At 43.6% G+C, this 5,925-nt stretch overlaps 1 pseudogene; it reads left to right on the top strand.

Moving 5' to 3' along the window:
- Window positions 1-3,479: 3,479 nt before the first annotated feature.
- LOC109740372 (uncharacterized) lies at window positions 3,480-5,378 on the top strand (annotated as a pseudogene).
- Window positions 5,379-5,925: the final 547 nt, after the last annotated feature.

The raw sequence follows: 5,925 nt of genomic DNA, 5'->3' as shown, positions 1-5,925 counted from the left end.
ACTCACAAAAGCCTAAAAATAGGATAGGGGACAAATATTTTTGCGTGCGAAAATTTTGGCCTAAAAACTGCCCGGGGGTCTCCAGACTCTTTTTTTTTTAAAACCTACTCAGGCAAGGAAACACGAATCAGAAATTAGACGGATCTCGAAAACAAACCTAATATGAATGGAACTCGAATTGGTGGTGGATATATGGTTCTAGGATATGGCAGTAGTGGTGGTATATGGATACGGATTGGTGGTGGTATATGGATACGGATTGGTGATGGTATATGCAGATGGATCGGTGGCGGATAAGCGGTGGTGGTAGATGGCAGGGGCGATGATGATGGTGCGGCGGCGGCGTGACAACTTATGACCAGAACTCGAAACTCTAAAAGACTAGACTCTAGGACTAGCAACTAGACACGACGATGCAACTGCAAATTCAACAAAGCAAAATACTGAAAAGACTATGCAAAGGCTCAGACTGGTTAGGATATGACGAACTAACCCTAATTTTTTTTGTTTGGCTTTTTCGTGGACTATAGGTATGTAGAACAGACTCGATCTAACCTATGAAAAACTATAAAATCTCACCGAGCAACCTGGAAATCTGATACCACTTGATAGAGGCAAAGGTGTCCCGTCTTTCGATGAGATGGTGGCTATCGTTTTGGAGGAAGTCGACGTTGACGATCCGACTATGAACGTGCAAGGACGCCGCGCCTTAGCAATCGCTAAACCAACTCCGAGAGGTTATTGACCACGCCGGAGCACGATCAACCTGACCATGAAGGTCCGTTTCCTGCAGGCAAACAAAGAACAAGCAAGAATCTAAGATTGCAATCTGGATATTGCGAATATAAGAGGAATGCTTTATTAATCAAGGTGGGGTTCTGTGACGCCTTTGTCTGGTCGTTGAACACGAACGAAGTACGCAAAGTTGCAGCTATGGCAAACTTTAATCTAAACAAAACCCAAAGTCTAAACGATGCCCTAAGGGCTGTATATATGGAGGAGAGAGGGGGGAATTTCGTGGCCCTTGGAGGAGGGGTCCGAAACCAACCCTAACACTTGTTTCCCCACACATACGGACTCTAAAAACTGCCTATAATCAAGTATTTCGAAATTACATGGTCCTGGCCCAAAAATAAGGTGACGCAACACCTAGAATAGCCTCTAGACAAAATTTATGAAGTGGCATCTTGTATATTTCATCGAAGGCTTCATGCACTCATTATGGTGGCTTCAAAGTCCTGGAATCATTACTTATAACTCCGTTCTTGTTCCCCTTGCGCATGCCATCATCTCCATGCTTGAACTTGCTCCAAGGTTCATCTTTCTTGTCCAAGCTAGGCCCTTCATTTGTAAGCAAAACAAATGTATCTAATTTAGGCAGCATCATATTCTCATGAACATTAGAATCTTTACCAAGAAACGAAAGTACCTGATAATTCAATTGGCGTACGCGAGCTCTAGTAATTGGTCCAGTATGTATAGCAGCAGGGGCTGTGGGTGTAACAATGGTATTGATGTCCTCATCACAGAGCCATCGGTGTAGTAGGTTTTGTCTACCATCTTCCCCACATTGTTTGAAGAATGAAAATAAGCTGCCAACTATTTTGAAATAAACAATATAAATTAGTTAATAACTATGTTTGAGAAACTCACATAGCGGTAGAATTGGAAGCGTATCAACAAGGACCCAAATGTCCATATTGTATTGGTCGATGTCAGGATGACCAAGATCCATGGTGACAAGCATACCCTCATAAAAACCATACATCTTGCAAAGTGATTCCCAATTTGTGCACCAAAATGGGTTACGCTCTCAGAATTGTACAGATTTACTTCAAAATCCATACCATGATGGGTCCTTAAGTGAATTTTATTTGTTTCAAAATTTTCATGGTCCTCAAAATCCATCCTCTCTAAGACATAGCGTCTTGCATGGCATGGAATAAGCTACTCAAATTGTAAAAGATGAAAATTACACGTTGAAATAGTTGAATTCATGCTTAATTACGAAAAAACACTTGTCGTCATTGCGTACCGTTTCAACATCGAAGGTCTCCTAGAGCTTAATGCTGAAGCGCCGACCTTCTTCCAGGTGAGGCCTGTCGCACAGACCCCGGTCGTCGTTGCACCAGTCGCACTCCCCCGACAGACTTTCGTCGTCCGATAATGACATTTCCTAGGTTCATAATTCAAAGATTAAACTTGTACAATTCAATATATGTACTAGAAAAACTAAATTAGATCATTATTATTCATCACGGGTTGACTATCGGTCTGCCGAGTCTTTTTCTTGAAAACTCTCAGCTCGCGTGGCATATACATTCGACCGTTGGTGATGATCGCTCCTCCTTTCGTCCCCGAGTGCATTACACCAAAATGTCTAGCACACGGGCACGAAGGAGAAGCGACCCCCACGACAACAGTCAGGATTTTTTGTCCTCTCATATGTGGTGGAGACTCTCACTCACTGATTCCTCTCTGACATTTGCGACCGTCGGTGATGGTCGTTACTCCTTATTCCCCTAGTGCATAACAAAGGTTTAGCACCCGGAGAAGAAGGACAAACGACCCCCACGACAATAGTCGGGATTCTTCGTCCTCTCTCATATATGGTGGATACACTCCCTCACTGATATTTCGACCGTCGGTGATGGAGCCTCGACAGACTTAAAGTCAACCCGAAATGTCGTTTAATTATTTTTCTAGAAAATCCAGGCAACTCGATATTTCCTACATATTCTAGCAATGTTCGGGAAAGCGTTTTTAAGTGGCGCTTACTCGCGCTTAAGTGCTGAGTAAACGCTTCGCTTCTGACCTTAGCGGCGATTTTAGCATTTAGCGGTTTTTAGCAGCGATTAAGCGTCGCTTTCAGCGCTAGGCGCTGGTTAAGCATGCGCTGAGCGCTCTTACTCGATGGAAAAGCGATGGGCTTCGAAAACGGTTGGGCTAGAGGGCCACAAGCGGTATAAAGGGCTTGGCCCAAAACAGGCCTGTTCGGCTAGGGTTAGGTTATAGCATCCACAAGAGGGGAACGAAGAGAGTTTTGTGGCGGCTGCTCCTGCTGTGGATCTAGCAGTGGCTCCTGGCGTACTTCCTCCTCCTCCTTGGCAGTCCACTGGATCTGGAAACCGGCAACTCCTCGTCCTCCTCCTGGACGTCCTCTCCTACCAGTTTAGGTGAGGATCTTCACCTCTCCTCTCCTCCTTCTTCTTAGCTCCTCTTCTCCACCTCTGTTCCTTAGACCCATAGATCCTCCTCTAATGTTTTCTTCAGTTCTCATCCATAAGCAGGCATGCAGCATTGTAGCAGTAGTTTCTTTGTTGTTCTAGACTTCTAGTTCAGTTCTTTGTTTCATTCATTGCCTCATTGGCCTTTGCTTAAGCAGGGAGCACGCAGCAACAGATTAGTGGTTTGTTTAGGAATAGCAAAGCTGCAAAGGTAGGCACTAGAGAGGAATTGTCTAGTACTAATGTACTAGTATGGAGTCAGGAGAAGGAGATGGTGCTGGTGCTACTGCTGCAGCAACAACAACAGAAGAGAGAGCAAAGATTCTGAAGAGGAATTCCGATGATATGAGTTGGGCTTATGGTCAGCTTGTTGATCCTAACAATCTTCAGAGAGTGAAGTGCAATTTCTGCAGTCAGATTTTTACGGGAGGTATTTACCTGCTAAAGCAACACATTGCGGCAAACTCAAATGCAATGAGGACCTGCCCGCGGTGCCCACAAGAAGCTAAAGAAGCTTGCTTAAAAGCTTTTGAAGAAAAGGCATCAAAGAAGCAAAAAAAAGTATGAGCACGAGAAGGCTATGAGAGATGCTGTTGTTATTGATGCATCATCTACTCCTCAAGGTCAACCTCGAGATGATGATGAACTCACTTGTATTGGCAGCTCACAACCTCATGTGTTAGGTCCTATAGTTAAGTGGACACGTACAATTGACCCCAAGTTATCCGGAGAAGCAAGACTCAAGCAAATGAACATTAACAAGGTAGCATGGGAGGAGAGATCACTTCGAGCACATGAGTACATTGCAAGATGGGTGTATACCCATGGTATGAGCTTGTTGGCCTGTTTTTTCCAATTAAATTGTAGATTGTTTGCTGCCCTCCTATGCTAAGATGTGTCTCCCTTATATGCAATGCAGCAATATCGTTCAATGCAATTGATAATGATGAGTTTAGGTAGTTGGTTCAAGCCATTGGTCAATTTGGCCCAGATCTAGATCCACCTAGTCAATATGATCTCCGGGAGACTTTGCTGAAGTCTGAGTATGCAAGAACCAAGAGTGAACTCAAGGAACGAGAGGTTGAGAAGGGCAAGCATGGTTGCTCTCTCATGACTGATGCTTGGACTGACATGAAGAGGAGAAGCATTATGAATCTGGTCACACATTGCTCGGAAAGTGTTAGCTTCATCAAGTCAAAGGAAACATCAGACACACCGCATACAAGTGAGATGATCTTCAATCTAGTTGACAAGACAATTGAAGAATTAGGTGCTGAACATGTGGTGCAGGTTGTGACTGACAATGCTTCAAACAACATGGGGGCTAAGGATCTCTTGAAAGTGAAGAGGTCGAAGATATTTTGGAGCACATGTGCGACTCACACTGTCAATTTGATGCTCCAAGGGATTGGCAACTTAGCTAAGTTCAAGAAGATAATTGATCAAGCCAAGGCTTTCACAATATTTGTGTATGGGCACCATCGCACCTTAGAGTGCATGAGATCCTTCACCAAGAAGAGAGAAATCATAAGGCCAGGAGTAACTAGATTTGCTTCCCAATTCCTCACTTTGCAAAGCCTTGCAGACAAGGCTGATTCACTAAGAAAGATGGTGGTTTCCTCTAAGTGGGATAAGATCAAGGATGTGCACTCAAAGAAAGGAAAGGATGCTACAGCCATAATTCTTAACAAGCCCTTCTGGAAGGGTGTGAATCTTTGCATCAAGGTGTTCGAGCCATTGGTGAAGGTCCTCTGGTTGGTTGATGGTGATGCACGACCCTCAATGGGCTTTCTATATGGAGAGATTGTGAAGGCAAAGAAAGAAATCAAAGAGGCCTTTGGTAACATCGAGGCGCGGTACAAAGATGTGTTAGCTATAGTTCAAAAGAAGATGAAAGATAGGCTTGATGCCCCACTGCAGTTGACTACATATTTGCTGAATCCACACTATAGCTATGCAGATGACAACATATTTGATTTTGTTGACATCAATACAGCCTTCTATTCTTGTGTGGAGACGTTCTATCATGGTGATGAAAACATGCAAGACAAAGTTGTGAACTATGAAATAGGCAAGTTCCAAAGCAGAGAGGGTTCCTTTGCAAAGAAGCTTGCTAGGACTTGCCAAAACTTTGACTACAATCCTGGTTAGTCATTACTTGCAAAACTTTCACTTAGCTGCATATTTTGTCCAGTACTCAAGTTCCTATAGTATTATTGGTCCTGACTATGAAAAAATTCCTCTTCCTAGTGGCTTGGTGGAGAATGTATGGAGGTGAGACACCAGGGCTGAAGGACATGGCTATGAAGATCCTTTCTTTGACCTCAAGTTCTTCCGGCTGTGAGAGAAATTGGAGTTGTTTTGAGTCGGTTAGTTTCCAAAGCTGAATTTGTTCCATTGCTTTGTAAAGTTCATATTGAGTTATTAACTAGCTCCTGACAAGTAGCATTGGCACTTGTAGATACACACCAAGAGGAGAAATATACTTACAACAGATCGCCTCAATCAGCTTGTGTACATCCTGTTCAACTCAAGACTGTTATCCAAGAAGAAAAAGATCAAGCAGAGGAAGAACATTGATGTTCTCCTCAGTACTGATGCATCCGAAGCACAAGGATTCTTGTTTGAGGGAGGAGATGATCATGCTTTCATGGTGTTTCCAGATGGAGATGAGGGAGTAGATGGCATACCTTGGAGT

Source organism: Aegilops tauschii, chromosome 4 (assembly GCF_002575655.3).
Source record: "Aegilops tauschii subsp. strangulata cultivar AL8/78 chromosome 4, Aet v6.0, whole genome shotgun sequence".
Lineage (NCBI taxonomy): Eukaryota > Viridiplantae > Streptophyta > Magnoliopsida > Poales > Poaceae > Aegilops > Aegilops tauschii.
This window is presented reverse-complemented; position numbering and strand designations above follow the sequence as displayed.